The following is a 14,233-nucleotide window of genomic DNA, read 5'->3' as shown; positions in this document are numbered from 1 at the left end:
CAGTGATAGTTTTAATGAAGTAGTAATAGTGAATTACAAATATATTTATATATATAAGAGGAACTGCCACAAAAACCCTAAAACAACCAACAAACCAAACAAACCTTAAAACAACCAAAAAATCTCTTACCTGGGAAGCAGACGATGACCTCTGGGGGATGAAAAGTTCTTCTCTGGGGAGGAGAGGAGCAGCAGGAGCCAAAACAAACAGGATCCCAATCCATCCAAACATCAACTGCAGGAGCCACCAGAGAGCTCCCTTGGGAGCCATTTTATGCTATGGGAAGGGTACTGTGATTGGTCCATTCAGGTCACCTGACCCATCCTAGTGAAGCCACACCCAAAGGCTGCCAACTACAGTGGGTGTGGCAGGCAGCTGGGGGTTGTTTGTTGGTTTGGGTTTTGTTGTTTTGTTTTTTTGGTTTTGGTTTTGGCTTTGGTTTTTTCTTTGGGTTTCTTCTTTGGGTTTCTTCTTTGGTTTTTTTCTTTGATTTTTTTCTTTTTTTTTTCTTGGCTTTTTTCTTTGGTTTTCTTATTTGGTTTTTTCCTTGGTTTTTTTCTTCAGTTTTTTCTTTTTTTTTTTTTTTTTTTCCTTGGCTTTTTTCTTTGTTTTTTTTCTTTGGGTTTTTTTTTTTTTTTTTCCTTGGTTTTTTTCTTTGGGTTTCCTTCTTTGGGTTTTTTCTTTAGATTTTTTCTTTGGTTCTTTTTCTTTGGGTTTTCTTCTTTGAGTTTTCTTCTTTGGGTTTTCTTCTTTGGTTTTCTTTTTGTTTTTTTTTTATCTTGGTCCTCATACACAGGATAAATCACGTGTATCACACCAGATCCCCATGGCTCATCCTCATTCATTTGAGTTAATTAAAGCAAAATGAGCTAATGACCCTCATCACTCTTCTCCTGGTGTCGAGGGGAGCCAGATGAAGCCCAAAGAACCTCAGCCTTGGCAATGTCCAAAGAAGAGCTGTGGCAGTGAGCAGATCTCCACAAAACACAGCCCTGTGATACAGAGACAGCAGTGAGCTCAAGTTCTCCTTTAAAACCTTTTAAAATCACAATTCCACTCACAAAATCAGAACATGTCCCCACCCCAAGAGCCTTGGAAGTCAAACTTAGGTCTTAGCAGTGTCAGACTCCAGTTATCCTCAACCTTCAACCTTTCCAACCTTGCCCTATAATAACACTGTGTTATCTGATATTAATATCAGGTATTGTCATTCTAAGAGCTAATTATAATCCTCATAACACTAATGATGGCAATTTAGTTTGTAAACCCATCTGTTAATCTCACCAGGGTTTGTTTTCTTTCCTGCTTTCAAAATATTCTTGATTTGTAACTAATCATGCATCTTCACTTTTTTAATTTGAGGTTTGCAGTTTGTTTTTTTTTTAAAAAATAAAATACCAGAAGGAATAAACACTGGCACTGGCATGGCTCTGCAAATGGAAAATATTTCTAGGCTTTCAATGACCAAAGAATTGAAAAAAAAATGAGTTGAGTAGCTTCAATCATATGGAATAAGTTGATCCTCTGCTGCTATAAAGTCTTCCTGGAGAAGCCTGAACAAATGTTTCTGCTCTGTTCACATTCAATCCTAAAGCTGCCTTTGCATTTGGCATTTGTTGGGGTTTTGTTTCAGCAAAATTGACATTTGTACCCATTCACACTGCTGACCTGGCCTCTGCCTTTGGAGCCTGAACCTGCTGAAACCCTGCACAGAGGAAAAGCAGGACAAAGGGGACTGAACATCCTAAAGTGCTGCTCATAAAATACTCATTTATTTTCTTGTCTGTGTTCTTCACAATTCTGTGCTCTATGAATGTCAGTCCCAAGAACCCAGGACATATTTCCTCATGGGAACTTATTGCTTAGCTTGTGGGACAGCTTGGGATGAGAGGGAAAACAACTGTGCTGTAAAAATCAGGATTTTCCTTTGGAAAGATAATCAGAGCCCAACAGTCTCACCTTCTTTTTGCTTCCTTTTCATTGGCCTATGTTGAGGTGGAGAATAACAGAGTGAAACACTTCTCAGGAAATGGAAAGTGCACAAAAATACAAAAGGAGCTTCCCAAAATCCCCTCTGAGGGAACTGAAGAGTTTTGCTAAATTCAGTAGGAATTTGCAATCCCAGTTCCAGACTTCCCTGAAAAAAATTCATTGTTTTGTTCAGCATCAAGTGATGCTCTTGTATAAATACAGTGCCCTCAGTCTTGAACCAAACTTTTGGATAACTAATTTTCATTTGGATTATAATGTCCTGCACATGATAACTGTTCTAAAATGTCATATTTTCACATACATAACTTCTCCAGCCAAGAAAAAATAGCATTGATTCACTCTATTGATACTTCTTGCTTCTTCAGGTAATATGAAGGATAATTCCTTAGGAACAGAGGAAGAAAAAGAGAAGAAAAAATAGGATACCTTGCCATCTTGGTGTAAGTTATTCAGGACACACCACAGGAGTCAGGTTTACAACCCCTCTGACTAGCAGTCTCCTTGGAACTTAAAGATTTATACAAAACCTTTCTCCTTTTCACTAGGGATCTCTGAATTCAAAACCTAACTATTTTGCTGAGCTTTTTTTTGGGATTAATTTTACTATCCAGCAGGCAAAGGTGACTGAAACAATTAACTCTCTGATGGAGAAAGTTTCCATCAATCTCCCAGAGTAATTATCTTATTCTATCTTGGGTACATTTTGGTATCTTGTAAGAGTGCTGAATTAAATTGAAGGTAATGAAAACATTAATTCTCTAATTAATTTATACATTTAATTTAGATATTATTTCTAAAACTGTAATATAGTCTAGCAATATTTTTCTCATGACCTTTTTGCTCTTTAGAATAGGTTTTTTTCCTATGCTAAATAAGTTTTTCCCTATGTCAGTAAGGGACAACTGAAGCACTCTCAAGCTTAATCCTGTTTAAAAAAAAAATAAAATAAAATAAAGATTTTTGTGTTTGGATCTTTTCTATGCTCTTCTGCCTTCCTAAATTTCTACACTTTTTACAAACTCCTTTTTCTTCTTCTTTCTAAGGTGTTCAAAGACAAAGGTTTCCATCCAAATGGCTAATGAAACCCCAATCAGTGTTTTCCTTCTGCTGAACTTTAACTCCATCAGGTTTTCTGTGATTAATTGCACTGTGTCATCTGTTTGGGTTTTTTTCCCTGGGTTCAATATGGAGCAGCCCCTGTGTTGTTATTCTCAGTCTGAGGTTCCTGGGGTTGTTTTTATGGTTGCTTTTTAAACAGCAGAATGCACAATGCTGATTGTGATGCAAGAAAGTAATTACTGCAGACAAGAAAAAAAATGAATTATTTCTTTTTAATTAAAAAAAACAAAGGTATGTACACTTCCCTCAGCCAGTGCTCTGATCAGAAAAGGTTTCTTATGTGTAAGAATTGGACTGAGACCCTCGTGTTGATTCCAGGATCAAAGCAATAGGCTTGCTATTTGCTACAGATCTTTTATCCATGGTGCAATGTGAAACATCAAGCAAATCTCATTTGTTTTCAGCTAACACATCCATAAAGAGACCAGGCTGTTGTAATTACATGCACGTAACCCAAACTGAATTCATTTGGAGGTTTTTTTCTGCACAAGCACAGCATATTCATGGCTTCAACTTTCACACCCACTGCCCAGCCTGCTTTACTGATGTCTGTTGGCTCTGAGACATTAAAACAACTTAAGGCAGATATTTTTGTTTTATAAACATTTTTTTTTCAGCACCAAACACCCAAGTGGCTGGACTGAGAGGTGAAGGAAGCCTGGTTTGTTTCTGTAGCTGGCATCACCTCCACCAGCTCCCCACAAATCTTGCTGAGGGTTTGGTTCTGCCCCTCCAATCCTTGCTGATCAGGATTTCCAAATGCTGAGTTCTCCCACAGAAAGCTCACAGCTGAGATATTCTGACTGTCATCACCAAGGTATTAAACAGAGATTTATTCAGGTAACTCTGAACAAATTTTACTCTCTGAGGTTTAAAACAAGCCACAAATCCACACGGTGGGACTTGCCCTGAATAGCAAAACTCCCTTCTCCTTCTCCCCCAGACACACTGCCCTTGGGGCCAAAGGGCTTTCTGGTGTTGTATCCACATCTTTTTGATCTTCTAAAACCAGGCATGGAATTAATGATCCTGATACCTTTCCCTGACCCTGTGAAACATTCAAGGTCAGGTTGGATGGAGCTCTGAGCACCCTGATGTCCTTGAAGATGTCCCTGCTTAGTGCAAGGGTGGTCGGACCAGATGACCTGGAATGGTCTCTTCCAACAGAAACTGTTCTATGAGTCTATGATAAGTTGAAATTGTTATTTTTAGCAAATTACCTGAGACATCAGCAGGGATGACTCCTCTTCCCAAGATGCCTTCATAGCAGCCAGCCCTGGAAATGAGTTTTGTGCCTCCTGGGCCAGGCAAGCACCACACAGCTACTTAGGATGACCTCCACTTCAGCCTGGGTTACATCCTCTCTTCCCTGGTGGAAAAACAAGGGGGAAGCATAAGCAAGGGCAAAAGTCTTGGCTTCCCAATAAAGCTGAGGTTCCCACAAGGAGCAGGCACTGGGAGGAAGGAGGTGACCACAGTCTCAGGGTTTGTGTGACTATGGAAAACCTGGTGAGCACCAGGAACACCTGGACACACAGCCCAAAAGTCAGTGATGTTTGGATTCCAAAAAAATGGGGTAAGGGGAAAAAAAATTCTGCTCACCACACAGATAAGGTGCCCATATTGCATCCCATAGAGTCTGTCCTTGCCTGGGTGACTTTCCTAATTTTGAAGGCTCAGTGCAAGAGGTCAGTGAAAGCTTTAATTGCATATAAGAGGTGATCAGCTTTTGGCATGATTTATAACCAAGGTAACTAGTTCAGAAATGCATGGCTCATTTAATTTTAAAAAGAGGGCCTATTTTAATTATTTATGCTGTATAAATAATGAGATTCCAACAGTCTGGGAAGTCACTGAAACATTATGATATTAAATCTTTGCAAAGAGACAGGAGGTGAAGGGAGAAACTCTTTTGTGTGAGTTATAAAGTGTGAGGATTAGCAAAATGTGGATTAGTAAAGGTCTGCTGCATTCAATACAGAATGTAGGGTGAATTATTTACTGTTAGTATTACTTGCTTTCAGCTTATTAAAATTAACTCTACGAGCTGGTAAATAATAGAAAACGTGATGAAAGGAACACTATTTTTTTTCCCCCTCTAAGAATATTACTTGAAGTTATTTGACAAATTCCATTTGCTATTTATTAATAAAAAGTAGGAAACAGCAGCTCAGATTCAAGCCTTGAAGTATTTGAAGATGGATTGTATTTTGGGGTTTTATCATTACATTTTTTTTCTACCTCTAGTCAGATTAGTTTGAAACAAAACTCATGCAAGACAAAGAAAACACTTGGAAGAGAAGAAATACTTGTCCTGGGCCCCTGATCTGAGAACTCAGCACTTGACTGTGTTGGCTGCACTAAAATAAACCAGAGTGCTCTCCTAATATAACGTGATGTCTATTACACTGAAAATGAGGCTGGATTCTCACAGCCAGGGGGGAAGCACATATTTATTCCCAGAGGCAATCAGAGAGAGTCCAGGAAAGTGAGGATTGTGAGAATGTTGTGCTCTGTCAGGAAAAGCACTGCCAAAGCCCTTCCCAATTACCAAGGAGCTACAAACCATGATGTGACACAGCAAGGGGGGAAAAGTGGGGGAAAATAGGAATTGACTTCTTTGTTTTCCAGGAGGGACACAAATTTTACACCAGAGACAACCAGGCAGCTCTTGTTGTTGTGCCCAAAGCTCGGGCTCTTCCAGCAGAATTTCTGAGTGAAGATTTGTTCATCTTTCATCAGTCCTGTTCCACGTTTTGTTACCTTGATCCTTTATTGCTTCCATTTAATTACAGGGTAATCACAGCTGAAGTTTATGTTCCTGGCAGTTGTTTTGCTGCTGTAGGAATATCCATCAGCAGCTCAGAAACCTCAGACACCCCACACGTCAGCTTACACCTATTTTTCATTTTGACATGGTTTATGGCAAATGTCATTATGGGATTGCATTTAAGCTGCTGGTGACAGCATGTCAGTGTTCAATTAAGTTTTTAGACACCTCTTCTAATTGTGTATTTCAGCACTTCATATCCCAATGATTGCTGCTGGTTCTCACCTTCTTCCCCAGTTGTTTAAAAGGCCCTAAAAATCTCTCTCCTTACCTCAAAACGTGGGATTTGTTTCTGCAAAGGTGACGTTAGAATTGCCCAGAAAACAGCCCAATCCTCCACCTTCAAACTCATCCATTGCTGGAAAACTGCAGTAGACTCTTGAAGTTGCCCCCAAAAATGATATTTTGGGGAAAGTCCTATAGGGAAAAGATACTTTTTAAACAGTTATAATCACGTCCTCGACTGCTCTCCTGAAGGAGTTCTAGACCATCCAGATTGCTATTTTTTTTCTTGCTTTTCAACTAGATGTCAATAAACACTGTTAAATGGGCAAATAAGCAAAATAGATGCAGAATCCAAAATCTCTTTGAATTCTCCTGCTAACCAGAGGTAGCTGACTGTTTTCAACACAACAATAAAAGAAAAATTGATTTTTTTTTTTTTTTTTTAAACTAAAAAAAGCAGTGTGTTTTGGTTCTATGTATGTGTGCAGAGTTTTGTGGTAGGGTTTTTTTCTTTTTTTCTACATGAAAAATGTCAGACTTCTTGAAGAAAAAGTCTCTCTTTGAATGGACCAGAACAAAACATTTCATAGCCCTAAAGAAGGAAATCTTTCATTGCTGAACCTTCCTGGAATGATTGCCTTCAAATTACAGTAATTATGACCCAGCTGGGAAACCAAGTCAACCCTTTTAATCATACAAAGTCAGTTTCTGGATGTCCTTGAATTCTCTAAGCATCAGGCACATTTATGGGAGATCAGTGGGACAGACATGGTGGTGGAACTGGGAAAAAAGTTTATAGGACAGACTCAGAAGTCAAAAAGGAGCCTGGAGTCACAGAAGAATTATATTCAATCACCACAATGCTACAGGTATGTTTAAGAAAAGTAGTTATTTTAAAAAAATTAAAAATAGAGACACATCAACCTGCTTTAGCCAGACCTAGATGATTATTCCAAGCAGGTTAAACCAATCTAAACAAATGTGAGAAACCCTTTGCATTGTCCTCATGCTTCCTGTGTTCCTCAAGGCAAGACAGAGGAAGAAATAAATAAGGTGACAGCTCGGGGATAAGTGTCTGGGGAAAAGATGTCACTGTCATGGGGAGAATAAATGAGGAAGGGTGACATGCAGGAGAAGAATTAGCAAAACAGCCCTTGACATTTGTAAGGAGGAAAAGAGCTCCCAGCAGCTGGAGACAAGGCAATGCTTCAACTCATGTAGGAACACCACAGAAACTGAGGATCTAAGTAACCCTGTTGGCAAAGAAGGTGGGAATTAAAAAAAAAAAAACACCAAACAAAACCAAAAAAGAACAAAAAAAAAAAAAGTTTTCATTGCATTAATAAATAAATAAAATTCAAATTTCAGCCAGTTACACTGTGTGATTTGTTGACAAACCTTGTCGTAGGCTAAAAAGAAGGGAAGTCTCCAGTTGTAAAGTGTGAATATAGCTTCAGGACATTGTATTTAATGAGTTGCAAAATCAGCTTTGCAACATGACAGCTCAGTTTGAAAACTCTGCAGCCTTTTGCTAGATATAAAATGCTGGGTTTGGGAAGCCCTGTCCATGAGTTCATGTTTGCTTCTGGGGGCTGCAGAGTGCTGGAAAAGAAGAAGTTCAGTGGTGGGATCAGTTATCCTGCTGCTCTTCAGCCTCTGGTTTTTGTCTCTGCCCTAGAAGCAGAGGCAGCAGATAGGTTTCTAGATTATACTGGGCAGGCAGAGGATGAAAAAAAAAATCCTCTCTAGGAGCAAAGAAAGGAGGAAATGATGGTCCTCAACTGAAGGCAAAGAAGCCTGGAAATTGTCAGACTCACGTTTGACTTCTGGCAAGTCACTGGTCTAAATATTCATGGAAAAATGAGTATTTGATTGCTTTTAAATTGAGTCCTTAAGCTCTGCAGATGTTCTTCTCCTTACAGAAAAGGGTTTAGGAAATATAAAATTAGATATTCTTTTAAGTACTTAAAACTCTTTAGAGAAAACGTTTAGGCCTAGGTATAAAAGAGAGAAAATAAAAGTTTGGAAATGTGTACTGGCTTAATTTAAAGCAAAATAAGAGAACTTTGGAGACTGCAATACATTTCATTCATGGAGGATTTGTCAAGATTTATATCAGGCCTCATAAAAGCTGGGACACAAGTTGGGAGAGCAGCAGTGACTTTTCAGTGTGGGATTTGCTTTGACTGCCAAGAGTCTCAGAGAGGAAATTAAGTGCAGTCGAGCAGACAGCCTGTTGCATTGGTCATCACTTCTGCATTTGTATTTTAGTTGGATTTACCTCCTGACCAGCTTTAAATTACCAACATAAATGTCTGGGGCTACAAAACTCTGCAGATTTGCCTCTCTGTGGGAGCTTCACGACCCCATTTATGCAAGTGCTTGTTTCTGCAGGTCAGATGGCTGGGTATGAAACATCATCACCAAAATCCTGGCAAATGTATGGTTTGTGAATACCTATTGCAACACCATTGCAGAAATATTTTACCAAAACCTTCCATGGCAGCAGGCATTACTCCCTTCTATTCCTGGTATTTCCAGAATTCAAGGAACAGTCACTTGTGGTTTATCCCATCTTGTGTTTCTCTGTAGAGTATCATTTTCCTTTTCTAATAAACTCCTATGTGGGCCTAAGCTGAGGGAAGAGCAGAAAACATCCTAAATTTTGGCTTTTCTTTTTCAGGTCTGTACTTTCCAGCTACTCAACACAAGCTCATGCATTAAGGACATGTTTTTAGGAAGGCTTTTCTCTGTCAAAAGAAGAATGATAGGAAGGGAGATACCTGGAAAAGTGATGAAGGAGAAAAGCCCAGTGATCATGGTCCACCAGGGCCATGGTGAGGAGCAGAAGGGGACCATTTGTGGATGGAGCCACATTTGTGGATTTTCCCAGGCAAGCATGTGAAAACCAAATAAAACTCATAAATATTTCCTTCCAAAATTGGTTGGTTCATAGATGGTGAAATTACCACTCAATGGAACAGCATTTTGAGCTCTCCAGAAAGCACAGACAGGAGCAGTCAGTTGAAATGAAGTCCAATGGATGGGAACTTTACTCCTCGACCAAAAAAAAAAACCCAAAAACAAATAAATCCCAAACAGTTGTGGAGGAAAAGCTGTAAATATTGGACAATATTGCTGATTTATGGGAATTAGCACATAGAGTAAAAAAAAGGGCTCTGTTTGATGATATTACCAGAGCACCAGTGTGTAAGTAGACTCCAATCCATTAAATCTTACACTAATATAATTTATTAGCCTCGAACTGTGATCTTTATTCATGCAAAGCTCTCTCCTGAATTTATGGCAGTTTTGCAATCATTACTCAGCCTGTATGGAATCATGTATTCCTATGAATTAAACTGAGCAGCAATTTTCTAATTAGCATTACAACTGCTAAATGAAAGTTTACATGAGTGGCAGTGAGCAGAGAGAAGGAACACTATCAGGTATTTGAGGCAGACATACTGAAAATACACACTTCCCATTTGCTGGAATTCCCACTTCCCAAAGTCCCTAGAGTTGAAGGAAGATCAGAAAACTAGAGCAGCATGTCATGGAGTTCCTCTTAGTTAATATCAGAGTATTAAATAAGATCTTTCCTGCAAGGGAAAGAAAATGATTGTTTTCTCTCCTAGGCTGACTGTGTAAAACGTTGATCAGTAAAATCCAAAGAATTAATATTCAATGATTTACAGTAAATCTCCTGAGCACAGGAGGTTCCCCCTAGATGGGAAAAGCAAACACTTGTGGGGTGCATTATTATGATGGTTTATGTTAATTAAAACAAAGCAGAAATGCTTAATTTCATGCTTCACCATCAAGTGCAAAGGGGAAAATTTCTTTCTTGGTTCAAGCTTTATCTTGTTAAGAAGATTTACCTCCTTATTTCCTATAATAAAGATCTATTCTTGAGACTCTTCTGAGAAAGCAGAGGCTTGCAGAGCTTTTCTGTTAGTTGCCATGACACTTTGGATCTCAACCTGCAGTTCAATACAGTAGCTGCAATTAGGTTAATTAGAACATTATCTCCAAGTACACAGCTATTGTACTGAAGAAGAAACCTTCTCACTCAATAGGCTGCTAAGTCACCAACAAAGGTATTTTTTAAACTTACATTTTGTAATTATAATGAATAATTTATTTTTCCTGAGGATGCTTGGCATTTAAATATTGTAACTCAAAAGATAAATACAGGATCCACCTAATACCATCTTAGGACATATGAAATTTTTCTGACCTTTTTGTTATTTTCTTCTAGAAACCAAGTAGTGAAAAAGAGTGCCTAGAGTAAGGGATTACACTACTTTAGCTCATTAGATATTTCCAAATTCAAAGGTCTTTCTGAAAAATCACACACATATTCATAAATGCTAAACTTGTTAAAGGAATTTTTTTCACTCTGGTATTCATTCTGTCTGCAAAAGGTGGCTAGGTTTTTTTTGGTTTGTTTGGGTTTGCTGTTTTTTTTTAGAAAAAAAACCAACAGAAACTATTGCAGCATCTAGAAGGTCTTCTCTGGGGAAAAGAATCAATTGTGCCAGATGCTGTGCAAACCAAAGAAACCCATCTTTTAGTCTAGACAAAAAAATAACAGGCTGGTGTAGACAGAAATACAGGAAACAAGGAATTAAAACTATGAATTTAGGGGTGAATCCAGAAGGGGCCAGCTTGTCTTCATACTGGTTTTATAGCAGCTACAGAAAGGAAAACTTTGAGGAGAGAAATGCAATATTTTATGCATTTTCTGAAAAAAAAAAAAAGCATGGGAGGAAATGGCAAAGTACCAGGAGCATCGTGTGGCTGAAATGCAGCCCCATGTAAATCAGGGACTTTTTGTCACCAATGTCAGGAGAGGCAGATCCAATTCTTGAGAGTGCCTGTAAATACACCTGGATTTATATCTGGAAACTCTTGCCTTTAATCAACCTTCTGAGATAAACAGCCAACAACTTAACACGAATTTGTCTGGAGGTACCAGGGTGACACAGGTGGCTCTCAGACCCTTCCAAAAGTTCCCTCTGAGCCACAGGGTGGGTCTGGCCAAGATTTCAGACTGCCCCAGAAATCAGAGCTCCTTTTCCCTGTGTTCTGCAGCCTCCCAAACCTCTTCCAGCACACTGCCTGCTTCCCTGGGAAGCTGTACGTGCTGCACAAACCTGCCCAGGGCAATGACTTAGCAGCATACATCTCATGAATGTCAGAGCTGTCGTTAGGAAATATCAAATGCCAAGATTTTCATAATTTATTTTCCACCTATTTGACAGGCAGGGGACTTTTTGAGGACAGAACTCTAAATTTAAACATTTGTTTCTGCCTTTTTTTTTTTTTTTTTGCGTCTCGAATTTCTTCTCATTCTTCCCACCCCATTTATCAACCATTTTCCCTAATTGTTACTGCCTGGATTTATCTTCCACGAGCACTGAGTCTCTTTTCTCCCCAACTTAAGAAAGGAAAGTTGCTGGCAGACATGATGCAAGCTGTGAAGAACACTGAGGTGAAAAGCTGGAATACCAACCCCATAAAAAACAACTGCAAAACTCCCTTAACTTCAAGAAAATCAGGTTTTTACTGATAAAGAAATATTATTGGCCAGGTGCTCAGCTAAGAACATGGGCATAACTCACCTAAGGGTGAGTTCTGGTGTTCCCAACTTCTTGGAAGTTTACCCCTACTCCAGTTCATGCTTCAGGATCATTCTTGACTTGGTTTTGACTTGATATTTACAGCAGTTCAAAGAGCTCAAGTCCATCCTTTCTTTTTTTCTTGCTCTTTCACTGACCTGCAAAAGATAATGATTATTAGAACCAAATTCTTTGGTTCTGTGAGGCAATTAGAGGCTTGCTGCCCTGGCACAATTTAGAAACAAATCCAAAATAAAATGTAAATTCACCTAAACCTCAGATAAAGTGCACCACTGACTCCCAACTCCAGCCAAATGAAATCATTTTGATTGTAAAAAACTTTCGCACTAGCTGAGCTAAGTATTTCAGAATACAAGATAAAGAATTTTTACCAAAATGAGGTCTTTTGGTTTCTTTTGTGAAAGAAGAAGACAAAAGGGACTTCTCCCATCTCCTTATTGTGGCTCATCCTTATTCTAAAAGCCATTCTATCAGAAACAAGAAAACTACAGCCTCACCTTATGCCTTTTCTCCCTCTTCCCTCTCCCTGTCACAGTTTGTGCCTTTTCCCAGTTTTTTGCTCCAGCCCAGCTAAGTCCCTGCTCACTCCACCCAAAGAATCTGACAAACAATCCCTCACACCCTGGCAGTGATTTCTTCTGCCATGTGTGATCTGGAAGCCATCAGATATCATCTCATCTATTTATACAGCACATTTTTCAGCAGACAGATTATCCATTTGTACACAGCCTGGTGCCAATGGCAACCTGTTCCTGGCCTTTTGGCAAGATGGGAAAAAAACAGGAAAAGCTGCTCGTGTGTGCCTGAGAGCTGGTGACATCCTTGTGAGGCAGGAAAGACATCTTGATTCATTGCTCTCAACCTTCAGCTGATTTGTCATGCAGTGACTGCTCATAACCTCACTGATCACCCTCTGCAGGTCTTTTGCTAATAATAACCCAGCACCCTCAGTCCTCTGCAGAGCTTCCTCCTCCCCCAGACACCTTTCCTCATTCTGCTGCTCTTCTCAGACATAAGGAGGAGAAAAGGAGGTAATTCTTCTCAGGACAGAGAGAAGCAGGGACTAAGAAAGAGAAGACAGACCCACACAACTCATCTTCCCTGCATCATCATCATCAGTAGCAGCAAAATCAGCAGGTAGCTGGGTCCTGCCTTTAAGAAAAAAGAACATTTAACACCACCAAGGAGATGATGTGATTTTTTATTTTTTTTACCAGAACATCAAAAGCAGTTTCTATTTTCTTATGTGAAACAATATTCTCTGTGTTTTACAGCCATTACCTGGCATCATTACCAACATCAAGGTTTCTATCCATTGGCTCTCCAAGAATCTGTGCTTCCTACAAGACTGTGCAGAGGAAGTTACAACTTCCTCACAGCTGTGATCCTCTACAATATCTTGTAGGAGGTGTGAGTGTCCTTGGGCAGGTGTGTGTGATCCCATCTATTTGTATTAAAAACCTGACAACTGCATATTATATTTATCCTTCCTTCCTTCCTTCCTTCCTTCCTTCCTTCCTTCCTTCCTTCCTTCCTTCCTTCCTTCCTTCCTTCCTTCCTTCCTTCCTTCCTTCCTTCCTTCCTTCCTTCCTTCCTTCCTTCCTTCCTTCCTTCCTTCCTTCCTTCCCTTTTCCTTCTTTTCCTTCCTTCCCTTTTCCTTCTTTTCCTTCCTTCCCTTTTCCTTCTTTTCCTTCCTTCCCTTTTCCTTCTTTTCCTTCCTTCCTTTCCTTCTTTTCCTTCTTTTCCTTCCTTTCTTTCCTTCTTTTCCTTTCTTTCTTTCTTTTCCTTCCTTTCTTTCCTTCCTTTCCTTCCTTCCTTTCCTTCCTTTTTTTCCTTCCTTTCCTTCCTACCCTTCTTTTCCTTCCTTTCCTTCCTACCCTTCCTTCCTTCCTTTCTTTCCTTCCTTCCTCTCCTTCCTTCTTTTCCTTCCTTCCTCTCCTTCCTTTCCTTCCTTCCCTTCCTTTCCTTCCTTCCTCTCCTTCCTTTCCTTCCTTCCTTTCCTTCCTTTTTTTCCTTCCTTTCCTTCCTACCCTTCTTTTCCTTCCTTTCCTTCCTACCCTTCCTTCCTTCCTTTCTTTCCTTCCTTCCTCTCCTTCCTTCTTTTCCTTCCTTCCTCTCCTTCCTTTCCTTCCTTCCCTTCCTTTCCTTCCTTCCTCTCCTTCCTTCCTTCCATCCAATCCACATATTCTCATTTACAGGGGCAGTTCATATTTTTCTTGAGTTCTCTGCCTTTAATTCACTGTTGAGATGCAGCAGTTGTTGATTTTTTTTTTTTTCCTAAAATTAGCAGCAAACATTATTTTATTATTGCATCCACCCAGGGTTTACTTCACAACAAATTCTGCATACAGGCTGCAGGGAGGATGGACACAGTACAGTATTTTTTATCTATACTATGGTTCCACCCAGGGGCAGTAAAAA

The 14,233-nt window shown here is 39.5% G+C and overlaps 2 long non-coding RNA genes across 6 annotated transcripts in view; one reads left to right on the top strand and one right to left on the bottom strand.

The window, feature by feature from the left end:
• The window catches only part of LOC139800061 (uncharacterized), a 33,436-nt gene extending 27,184 nt beyond the window's left edge, over positions 1-6,252 (top strand). For 3 of the 4 annotated variants that reach the window (XR_011727564.1, XR_011727563.1, XR_011727562.1), the window contains 2 exons: positions 3,730-3,952; positions 5,744-5,872. This is a non-coding gene — a long non-coding RNA (uncharacterized lncRNA). Of the gene's footprint in view, positions 1-3,729; positions 3,953-5,743 lie in introns of all 4 variants that reach the window. The other variant, XR_011727565.1, reaches the window with a different exon arrangement.
• On the bottom strand, positions 669-11,930 carry LOC139800062 (uncharacterized). 2 transcript variants are annotated; one of them, XR_011727568.1, is made up of 3 exons: positions 11,795-11,930; positions 4,333-4,481; positions 669-993 (listed from the first exon to the last, which is right to left on the bottom strand). It is a non-coding gene; the product is annotated as an uncharacterized lncRNA (long non-coding RNA). The 2 variants fall into 2 exon arrangements; XR_011727567.1 differs by lacking the exon at positions 11,795-11,930 and adding an exon at positions 4,715-5,745.
• Between the last annotated feature and the right edge of the window lie 2,303 nt (positions 11,931-14,233).

This window comes from Heliangelus exortis, chromosome 9, assembly GCF_036169615.1.
Source record: "Heliangelus exortis chromosome 9, bHelExo1.hap1, whole genome shotgun sequence".
Lineage (NCBI taxonomy): Eukaryota > Metazoa > Chordata > Aves > Apodiformes > Trochilidae > Heliangelus > Heliangelus exortis.
The sequence above is the reverse complement of the archived record's forward strand: the minus strand, read 5'-3'. Positions and strand labels throughout refer to the sequence as shown.